General features: G+C 39.2%; 1 protein-coding gene across 11 annotated transcripts in view; it reads right to left on the bottom strand.

Annotated features, from left to right (window-relative positions):
* Positions 1–12,277, bottom strand: part of nrxn2b (neurexin 2b) — an 863,803-nt gene that overhangs the window by 745,987 nt on the left and 105,539 nt on the right. The gene's annotated exons all lie outside the window — the stretch shown is intronic.

Here is a 12,277-nt window from a genome sequence, read left to right on the forward strand (position 1 = left end):
TAGCTCTTGGCCAGCAACTTTACACATCTTCGATAACTGGCATGTCTCAAAGACAGTAAGCAGGCCTCAAACTAATATAGGCAGACAGCAACTGAAATAAGATGCTAGAACTATTCACTTTATTATCCTCAGTTAGATGCCAATTTAGTTAATAGTAATCTATGTTCTAGCATTAACGTCAATAGGCTGAATTGAATCCTGAGGTATATGTTAATGCTGCTCAAAGGAGCCTTGTCTCTCACTATGTGAAATCTCATTTTGAACAAGACTGAGGCGTTGCCGACGGAAAGTGTGTTCGCTGCTCTTGACCTAGTGGCCTGCGCTAATCCTTCTCATTATTTCTGAAGAGAGATTTAATTTCCTACACAGACAGTTCACAATTAAATCCTCCATCCGTTCCTTAGCCGAATCACTGACTCCATCCATCTCCTCCCCACACTTACCTGCTGACTGGCTTGCTTACCAGCGCACTCACTCACTCACTCATTTACTCATGCATTCATTAATGCAGTCAGTCATTCGCCTACTCACCCCTAATTCATTAATTCAGTCAATTACTCAGTTACCCATCCAGTAATCAGCTCAGCCAGTCGTGTCCTCTTGCTCTCACTCAGTCATCTACTTACTTACACTAAGGTAGTCACTTATTCACTCACTTATTAATCCTATCATCTACTCACTAACCCTGTGACACTTTCCATTTATAATCCTATATATATATATATGTACATACATGGACTTTGGTGCTGAATCCATGAGGGAGAAATAAAGGAGTAAACTAAAACTAAAAGCAGAGGGAATGTACATTAAAGTCTTTTCAGTCTATCTTCTATAATATTATTTAGAGGAGAAATAAGTTGCATGTAAAAGCTTGAAAAGCCAAGGATAAAATACATATGACTATATAACAAAGATAGTGTAACAACATCAAATGCATTTACTTGTGAAGCTGTGAATGATTTTCATATTTCATTCACAAACATGATGTCTCAAGGAGTGAACATCAGGGTGCATTGGTCTACAGAAAATTCGAAATGAGGTTTACGTTCAACATTCACAGATGACTTGTGTCAATCAAACTGGCAGGTGTTTTGCTCCACTGCACAAAACATAATAAGGCTCTGCTTATTCATACGGGCAGCATTTTGCATAGTAAAACATTTGCAAAGTTAAACTGCAGTATCCATTGGGAGCAGAGCGTTTCCCTGATGGGTCGCTGATTCTCAGAGTTTGTTGATTATGTCTCTTCAAGCATATAAATCTGTAATGTCTGCTTAGGGAGACAGTAAAGTTCAATGTTCAGTGTACGGGTGCCCGGAGGGGTCATAGCTGTAAGAGAAACGGAGAGCAGACTTGGAGAATATTTCATGTCGAGTGCTGAATCTTATTTCAAATTGTGTTTTTTTTATTTGTGTAAATCCCAAAGACATGGAAATCGAGTCACTGCATTCGAGAACAGGCGGCACATGCATGTATTCATGCTTGTATCATTAGGGAAAGCGAAACTGAGTGTGTGAGAAACTGTGTGTGTGTGTGTGTGTGTGTAGATAGACTGTAAATGCTGAAGGGAAATGGAGCAAACAGTGTCAGACTTGGTGTGTGTGTGCACTGAAAGCCATGGTGAGAAGAGCCATAATGATATTTTCAATCTCAAGGACACCAGGCTGCATAACAAGCCATATGTGTCAAACAACACTGCCAGAGGGGAGTGTGCGAGAGTGTGTGTGTCAGTGTATTGGTGTGTGTGGGGATAGAGGGAGAGAAATACAGTGTGGAAATCTGTGTGAATGGCTTTGACACAGAGCATAAATATCCGGTGTAATGTTTTTGTGGTTTGAAAGTAAATACACCAAAAATATTCTCACTGTATGAAGAAAACTCCAAAATGCTAACTTTACAGTGGATGGTAAAAATATTTTATATGTGACTTTTGATTAGAGCAGAAATATTCATCATTTTATGTTGAAGTCACAATTATATCAAAGCTGCAATTTTAACTACAGCCTACTTTACTAAAAATGTTGTCTTGACAAGGGGAATTTTAACCTAACAGCATGGAGGTTGTGAATTGCCTGGAGATCACTAATTCAGAGAAACTACATGCGGCATTCAAGGCTCAGGCAAGAAAAAGTCTGTAAGCTCTCCCTGGCCAAAAGGAAAAAAAATATTTTTATTTAAGTATTTTAATTTGTTCAACTGCCACAGCCCTGGTTTTTAAAACTTTTGCTGTAGAAGAAAAAACATTCCTAATTTAAATGAATATTAAAGCTGCATTTTATAAGATTTAGGGATTTTGAGACACAAACATTTTGTAATGTCAGTTGTAATTCAGACTCCCAGCCCAGATGAATCGGATTGCGTTTAAAGAATATTCAAAGGGGACACAAAATGTGGTGAAAGACGTCTCTTCTGAGGACAATTCTGAGTGAATTATCTGCTATCATCATCAGCATAACATGGATATTTGCATTTGAGTCCTAAACATTGAGTCACACCTTTGGCAGCTCTTGCAGAGCGAGAATATTTTTTTTCCTCCTGACTCATTAACTGTACTACTCTCAATTGTAACAAAAATTTTTGTTTGTTTTAAATTTTGGATAATCTCTGTTGGTCTTTTCTTCTTGAAATGCTCAGTGTAAAGGGAAGCAGGGGTAAATAATTAAACATTTATTCATTGATGAAAAACATTACAATAAAACTAATTAGTTTTTTATTTAAAAAAAAATGTCTGGACAAATGTATGGTGCTGTTGCCATCACTGGTATTTTTCAGTGGGAGTTTGCCAATAGAGATGGCCACTGCTTCAACAAGCAGCTTTTGACTTTAGGGGGCACAACATCGATTTGGACATTCTTCACAATCAGTCTGTTTCCCCCTAGGTCTCTCTTTCTCGCTCTCTGTCTCTCTCTCCCTCCACTTACTAGACTGTGGTCCAGTCATGGTTCATCACGGCAAAAATCGCTACACAAACTACTGACCTGACCCCTCTGTTTGATTTCTGTCAACAGTGTGCACGGCAGCTTCTTTCCACAGCAACAATTTCACTGGTGCCTTAGATCCCATTACTTTCTATTTAAAAAAAGGCCAAAAGCCAAAGTCATAGCTATAAAGATAGAACAAGAAAAATTCCAAAAAGTTGAGATGCTGTGTACAATGTTACTGAATGTAGATAAAAACAAAATGCAATGACCTGCACATCTCATAGACCCATATTCTATTCTGGTCAGCATTGATAGTGCCTTTCCAGATGTGTAATCACTTGCAGTCTCTCTTTCAACATCTGTTATGTGCTCTATGTTCTATTGTGAATAGAATATAATTCTTTGAGATTTTCATATGATTGAATTCATATGAAGCATATATTTACATTTCGCCCAGTGTCCTAACCTTTTTGGAATTGGAGTTGTAGAAAAATGCTAAAACATATATGCCATCAAGTTAAACAGGTAATCCTGCTGTTTTAGCAAACATATGCTCACTATGCCATTTATATTAGGGGTGGGCAAAATGGCAAAATATAATATCATGAAGTTTCAGATGTGATGTGTGAAAAGATCTTTTCACATCGTATGATCAGAGATGCCCACAAGTTGATTCCAGTCAAATCTCTGAGGTCAGAGTCTGGCTCATGTCTCGAGTTTCTCAGAAGCAAGTCTCAAGTCTTTATTATAGAATTTTAATTTAGTCCAATTTTTAGCTTCAGGCAGTGCATTAAAATGTAAATACCAACTAAAAACATAGGTTCAACACGTCTTCAATGACACTTTCATTATAGAGGACCTTCAGCCTGCAGAACAGAACTGAAACACTGCATTTTTCAAGGATTCAAAATCACTTGAAATAGCTGATTATTTGTAAGTTTATACAACTACAAAAACAACTAACATAGCCAAAACATGATCTGCAACTTACTGAAACTTCAATTAGATTAGCTGACAAGTTCAGCAATAAGAGATAGTGTGCTAGCTAGTATACTTGCTATCCCAACCGTGTGCTGGCCCACAATTTCAAGTTGTTTTGCCTTTTTTCCCCTAAACCACCACATTCACTGATTCACACATTTTGTTCTATCTGTCACACTGAAGCTTTTTCTATAATGAAAGGCTCATTATATAAGGCCATATTAAATCTGATGCTGCTATGTGCTGCAAGAGAACAGCCTTAAAGAAATGACTGTGCATTTTCATAGCAAAACTTACAGGCAAAGTCACACACATAATTAAAGCAGGCGGTCCCAATTAAACCATTTCTGTTCATGTTTTTTCTTCCTTAGTGTAAAACTTTGAGACAAAAGTTTCAAATCATTTAAAGGAGAGTTCATGTAAAGCATGTCTCAGTCAACAGGTGATTGATTCCCCATCTTTGATCACAATACTCGAGGAAAAAATCCCTAGTAATGCCACATTTTTAAAAAATACAACCAAATCAATGAATTAATTTATTCTTGATTAACATTTCACACACTACACAACACTAAAAGCAGCAAAACATCTTAAAAAATATTTTAACATTGTCCACCTCAAATAATATACTCATTACATCATCTTATTATAGTCAGTTAAACATAAATCAATTTGCCATGAAAAGTTGCCACACCCCTTTACATATGATGCTCTTGATAGTCTTAATGCTGAAGCTTTAGCATTAGCCAGATATTGTTATGGTAGAATAACCCACTTCTTTCCAAAGCATAAACTCCACTTCTGGCAAATACAGCGAGAAAAAGGCAAAGAGAAAAAAAGCTAAAAGAGGGGGAAGGAGAGTTTGCAGTCCTGTTTATTCTAGCTCTGCAGATACGTTAGGGAAGAAAGTAGCTCCTAAAGGATGAACTGCCGCAGGCAATTTTCCGATAAATAAAAATGTATCTTTTGTTTACTCAATTTTACTCCATCTTTAAGTGCACAGCTACAAAACGAGCAGGTATTGTTTGGGTGCTGGTGTTTCTGAAGATACCATCTTCACATTTTAGTGTACACACTGCCCAAGAGGTACACATACAGACTCATAGGCCCAGCAGAAAAGGAGCTATAAATCTTGATGGTGTTGAGGCCAGACAGCATCTCATCTGTCCGAGGCAGGCTGCTGCTGCTGCTGCTGTGAGATAATTAACCAGGAGAAGCCCAAAGACACACTCAATATCGCTGCGCGTTAAAACACTGTGTGTGTGTGTGTGTGTGTGTGTGTGTGTGTGTGTGTGTGTGTGTGTGTGTGAGAGACAGAAGGATCTTGATGAGCTCTTTTAAATGAATCGATCCTCTCAGGAGAAACTGGTTGTGCGCTTTGTTGCCTTCTGATTAATTCTCTGCAACTACACACATCCTGTTGTTCTGCTCTCAAGCTTGCACACACTCATCCCTCTCTCCACTCCTTCCCTTCATTTGCCTTTTCAACCAAAATCACCCTCGCTACGTCTGTTCCCTTCTCTTTTTTTCTCTCCCTCCTCCAGTCCTCCTTCTCTCTCTCCTGCCCTGTTTCTCTCTCTGTATCTATCTTTCCTCTGATTCTATCTCACGTGTTTCTTGTGTTCTCATATTCTCTCTGCATATATCTATATCTCTCCTCTTTCCTTTACCCTCCCCTTTCTTTTCCTCTATCCTCCTGGTGCTCCTGGTCCCCTTCTTCTCTTATTTTCCATTACTCAGTGTCCTCCCCCTCTCTTTTTTTCTGTTTTTTTCCTTTTCCATGTTCCACTCCTCTATTGTTGTCTTTCTATTTCTTTGTGTATCTCTCTCCACCCCATCTTTCTCCTTCTTTATCTCTCCCCTCTCTTTATTACTTTCCCTCTCTCTTTCTTGCTCTCTCTCACACACAGCATCCACCCACCCAACGTGTCAAGGACACACAGACAGACAGGAAGGAGCTGAGAGAGGAACTCCTGTAGTGAGGATCTAATCAGGAGCCCCCAATCAGACACATTAAAATACAGAGGGAGGGAGGGAGGGAGGGAGGGAGAGAGGGAGAGAGAGGGAGAGAGAGAGAGTGAGATAGTTTAAGTGCACTGAAGAGTGAAGAGAGAGAAGGGAGCAAAGACGCATGAAAGGACAGATGTAGTGGACGGTGAAGAGAAGATAAAATTTCATTTTACATTCTTCTTATTCCTCTTTTACCTGCTCTGCTTCTCTTTCAGATGAGCTTGTGTGCAAAATGTGCAACATGTGCTTTGATGAAGCCGCAATTGGAGCCCACAATGTGCCTAAAATGAACGTCTGATATAGCAGGGCTGTAGATAATCCTGCAAATTACACATAAAACTGCCTACGAATTGTGCTACACCTGCATGGTGCAGTGCTTAAAAAGCACAGTAAACTGGAACTATCAACAAGAAAAACTCTTTAAAAAGACGCCTCATCAAGGATTCTTTAGTAAACACAACACTCAAAGAACCTGCAAAAGCATTCCTTGCATCGTGAAATGGTTCTTCAGACTGATGCAGAATATGTTGCATAAAGTTCTATATAGTACCGAAAATGGTTCTTCTATTGTTACAAGCCTGGTATCACATAAGCATACAAATGGTTCTTTAAGTGATCATGGTTCTATATAGAATCCCTCTCTCTGCTTTAAAAACCCTTGAAGAACCACCTGTTAACAGGGTAAGGACTGAAGAGAAGAAAGAGAAGCCATTGTTAAAAGGCCCATACAGAAAGCGTTTACTCATATTTTTTAAAAATAGAATTAGTTTATGTTCGTGTACACACTGTTTACTCCCCAGCCCATACAGCCCAAATATGGAAACTAAACTGCAAAACCTGCCAAAAACAGTGTATTTACATAAATCTGCTCATTCAGTCTACAGAGGTGTAGCTCTGCCCATTCATGCTAAAGGTACAAGGTGTTAAAGTGCGTTTCAGTCTAGACTGCTTTCTGAATGAGGCCCAATAGAGGGCAGCCAATCAAAACAAAGACCACTTAAAGAGATAAGCAGTTCAACCTTCATTTAAAAGATTCTGTCCCCTGTTTTATGTCACTACCGAAACACAGAGCTTTAATCCATAGACTGAGCTTTTTTTTAGCCACACCCCTACATTGCAGAGCGGGAAATGAGACTGCATCTCTGTCCTTCATGGCCACACTACCAAAACTCTCTCTACTGAAACATTTGGGAAGCTTTGGTAGTATTATGATCGTTTTTTTGCTGCACTGCCTAGCAAGCCGGCCTAGAAGATGCATTTTTGTTCACTGACTGACACATTTTGTTGCAATTTGCATGCATGAGGAGTGTAGCTAGTCAGTAGGTGGCTGTAATGCACCCTAAGTTGGCCTGCCAACCAACACTGTCAATAGAAGAAGAAAACAACAGCAGAGAAGAAAAAAAGGAACATAGCCAGAGAACTGAGAACTTGTAGAGAGGAGAACTACCACTCTGCAATGTCTTCCGGTTTTCTCAGGCAAATTCCAAAATGAATGAGTTGATATGGAGCACTTGAGCAAGATCATAGTTTATAAATGCTTAAGCATTTTTAATGTAAAGGAATGTAGTCATTTCCTGAACATTTAAACTCAAGTTACTGGAGTTTACAACAGCACCTCATGTAAATCCATGACGTCTGTGAGTGCAATCAGCATGCTCTAGCTTTCCGCCTTCTGCTGCCCAAAATCTGTTTGCTGTAGAAAAAAGGAAATATATAGGTAGGATTTTTTTTTTTTTGTGAAATACATCCTTCTACTTTCTAAAATCAAAGAAAAGTTCTGGGCAAGTGATTAGAAACTATTTTAACTGTTCGTTTTTAGCCGTTGAGCTCCATTTACTCCCATTCATTGAGGACCCACTCGGGGGTGCCCTCTTCTGTTTAGTAATGGTGTTTTTGATACAACGGGGAGAATAGGAAGTGGCCAGGATTCTCATAAACTGGCCCTTGACATAACTAACATTAGTGGAAGCAGTGTAGCTGGGGTAGCTGCAGAGTGAAGAGACAGTGATAAGTTAGCTAAGTGCCACAGCTTTAGCTTACCTAACGCTGTGTGGCATGAGAAGCCAGCCACCAAGCCAAGGACCATTAATGTAGGTGTGTGTCTTTGATTGAAATATTATGCTGTGGGTTGCCACGAGCTGACAAAGTTTAGCGCAAGCTGGCGAGCTCTTTTTCGACCGATTGAGCATGTTAAATTGGTAGTATCTGCGGATGAGGTTGAGATTGTAAAAACACACATGCTACATTATTTAAAACAGTAAGGCTGACCCTACAAGCATGAGGTGTGGGTTCTGTGGGGTGTCACTGACCAACTGTGTCCCCCTCACTTTTAAAATTATTAAAATTACTAGTTATTTACTAAAAGTTGGACGAGAGGGCGTGTGACCTGGCAGTCTGGCAAAACTAGGCTTGCCTTGTATTGTTTACTGACAAAATGGAATAGTAATTTCTTTCCATAAAATAAGCATTATTAAGATTTGAAACTCTACCTTTGAATCAATTTGGTGGAATGACCCATGTAGGGATGGCGGAAAATTGTATGGTACAAATTGGTTTTCAGTTGTTTTGGTACATAAAACCACACAAATGCCATAAATGGACCAAAGGGACAAAAAACAATATACAGGATGAATATAGGACATGGGCCCTTAAAAAGAAGTCTCTGTTACTACTGAAACATTTTCAAGAAAAATGCAATCTGCTGCAATTCCAGTATTTCCAACCATTGTTTGCATATGCATATAAATGAGGGAAACTTGCACTTTTCTATGTATATGGCACATGAGCTGTGAGTTTAGTCTTAAACATCAGTTTCACGCATGCATGCTTCTTTAGGCAGATGCTGTCAGTATCTCATCCTTTAACTGACTTGTTACTGGTATTTTTTCTTTTTTTCGCTAAATGACACAAAATGAAACACTAGCAAAATTGCTTACTGCCCCAAAGTACAATTTCTGATAAAAGAAAACCACTGCAGCATCTTTTTTGACCAAGTTCACCGTCAAAACAATTTGAGCAGAATGACATCCTAGGCATTGTGTAACACGAAATCTTTCCTTCTGTACCAAATTTTCCAAATACGTCTGTCCTCATTCTATTTCAGCGCTTTTTCAGGTCATGTACCAACACAGATTTTTTTGCTGCTTATATTTCTCCATAAGTTATCCTGAGTCGATTCAGCACAGAACGTCGAGCTGTTATGCAAACTGTCACACTGTTTCACCATCAACGTCCTCCTCCAGCATTCATCACAGATTGAGATGTCATTTTTGTCTCAGAAAGAAAAGCAACATCATACTGCTTTTAGAGACTCTTGATGTATTACAGGTTTTATATTCCGGGATCACGATATATAGAACGTTAATCACTACAATATCACAGAGGGCTGCATGCAAATGAGCCATCCCCTCAATCACGAAATTGCTTATGTACTGTGAGACTTCCTATGTGACACACCAAATGTATACATTTGATCACAGTATCGTAGGCCTGTCTTTAACTATGCCACATCGACAGTTCACATTAAGGCATGTCACAATGACAAACACTGCAAGAGTGTATTTTCTAAGTGCTTCTAAAGGTGTGTTGCTCCCAACACAGCAAAAAATAGACTAGAAGCTCACGTGCGCGATACACGTTACACAAGTGACAATGATTAACATTCTCTGGAAGCAGCATGGTGGCCCATTTTGATTTAAAATACATTTCACAAACAGTATCATGGTCAGTTATGTTGTTGATGATGTGTTCACCACTGTGGTCAGTATTCTACCACTGTGTGCACAGCAGTCCTGTTTAAAAGAGCAACAGCAGAAATGCAGCAGTGATATGTCATCCACAAATGAGTTGGCTCTTTGAGCTGGCTCTTGTAGGTGAATTTTGGGAGCTGACTCACACTGAAGAATGAATTCATTTTGCAAATTAAGACAAGACAATAGGGTAGATGTTGTTGCTGAAAACCAGAAAACCAGAGGACCTTCTACTAGATTAGACTACTATATTATATATATATATATATATATATATCCATCCATCCATCCATTTTCTAAGCCGCTTCTCCGTCAGGGTCGCGGGGGGTGCTGGAGCCTATCCCAGCAGTCATCGGGCGGAAGGCAGGATACACCCTAGATGGGTTTTATATATATATATATATATATATAATGATAAAACAAATACATGCAGTGCAAAACATTTTTATTTTTAATTTACTGTAAAAAATCAAATATACTGATGATAATGATATAGAGATATTACACTAACAACAACAATCAGTATATTATATATTTATATATTTACAGACATAGAGAGAGAGAATGAGAGATGTTACTAGTTCTACTAGATCTCCCTGGAACATAGCAGCCTGGCGCCCTTATTACCCCCAGATCTTTGGTGGATTCCTTCTTTTATGTCTTGATAACCAGTTGAAGATTAGCTTCCATTTTGCCCGTCTGCCTATTTTGTAATTGCTGCCTCTCAATATTCATCCAGTAAACCATATCTTAGCAAAATCTCACATTAACGTTTTTGTTTAAATGACAAACATTATGCAAGTTTTGCCAGTTGATGAAAACTTAGTCAAAGGTTAGACTGAGCATTTAAAGGTAGATAATGTCGCTATCTTGTTTGGGAACTCAAAGAGTCCGATCTAATTGGTGAGCAAAGAGCAAGAATGCCATCACTAAAATGCAGCTGCACCCATTGACAATGTCTTCTTTTGTGCCATAGCTTTCCAATAAGCCAAACCCAGTTGCTGATCATTAAGGATCAAACCCATTTGCTGATCTGCAATGAGCAGGCTTATCAAGATCTTCAGTCTAAGAGTACTGAAGGTACTACAGGGTCAATGTGCTTGTGTTATCTGTAGAATTACATTGCTTATTGATTTAGGAAATAATTAGCAACTTACTTCATGGACTTGTCCAAGATCAGATCAGTATTAATAAGGCTCTGTAAATATCACAAGGGTCCACAACCTGGAACTAGACGTCCACAAACACATTTAGGTGAAGGGGTGGGTAATGTGCTGTTATCACTATTGCGATAAATTGTGACTTTTCTCATAGGAATCATCAGTATTGTATGCATAAAAAAACAGATTTAAACCAATTATAACAAGTGTGTTAACATCAAGAACCAGTAACTGCATAAACTATACACAAACAAGGAGCCTTTTGAAACGTAAGCCCATTATTCCTTTATTTTATTCATTTTTAAACAAATGTTTAGTTTTGTTATCCAGCTCCTTCTTGAGTGATTTCAAAATGCAAAAAAAAAACACACCATTTTTAAATATGGTCTATTGTTGTGATGGTGCGTTCTGTCCATTCTAACTTGCTTGCGAGTCTAAATATCATAAAACATATTGTGTATGGTGAACACTTCACAATGAAGGCATTGTTATCTGGTGTTTTTGCCATACTTCCCACTCTTACTTAGGACCTGAAAAATGCAGCAAAGCGAAAGCCTGCCGCAAGTCTGCTTTCTATCATGGCTCTCAGCCCGCAGCTAGCAATGCAGAGATCTTTCATTGTTTCTTTGTCTCTCCATCCATTGCGCTTAGACTCTCTTTCCATCTCTGGCCATTGTGCTCGGACCCTTTGGCATGATTCATCTCGTTCAGAAGCGCCAGTACTAAGCAGGGGGTCGGGGAAAAACGACAGAGGAAGGGCTGATAGCAGGATTTTGAGAAGGAGGAGTAACATTATTCCGACTGTGTGGGAGACGGCCTGGAACGGGCTTTCGCATCTAACGGCGTAGTATGCCACCTTCCGAAGCCAAAACAGTTTGCGGCAGTAGATTGGTGTTATAAGAGCACGCTGAGGATCAAACAACGCTCTGTCTGTGCTCGGAATAGTCCATTTCTCACAATACACATTTGTCTAGTGTCTAATAGGGGTGCAGGAAAAGCTCGGTTCTGAATCGATTCACAATGTCGAAGAGCGATTTTCTAAATATTTGATTTAAAGCGTAACGTTGACAGAACGCAAAGGGCGGAACTTGGTAGTGGGTACGCGCACCACCCGGACAGTCTGGCTACACAAAAACACAACCGGAGGAGAGAGAAATCCGACCGGCTCCCTCTGCGGTAAAAAAGCCCGGTTAGATCAGGAGACACAACCCAAATGTCTACAAGTTAAACCACCTTGGGAGCCACAACATTTAATGCCCAGCATGTCTCAGTGTGTGTTAATGTCCTAAGTTAGTATAGCCTAATATATATATATATATACATACTTTTTTCTGCTTTAAAGTTTTAGCTCTCAACATTCGAGTGATTTACGAAGTTGAAGGTCTTCAGCTTCTCGTTCGAATGTTCCAGTTCCACCTTAAATTCTGCCGAAGGCACCGAATGTAACTGCTGCACC

The sequence above is a fragment of the Pygocentrus nattereri genome, chromosome 22 (assembly GCF_015220715.1).
Source record: "Pygocentrus nattereri isolate fPygNat1 chromosome 22, fPygNat1.pri, whole genome shotgun sequence".
Classification (NCBI taxonomy): domain Eukaryota; kingdom Metazoa; phylum Chordata; class Actinopteri; order Characiformes; family Serrasalmidae; genus Pygocentrus; species Pygocentrus nattereri.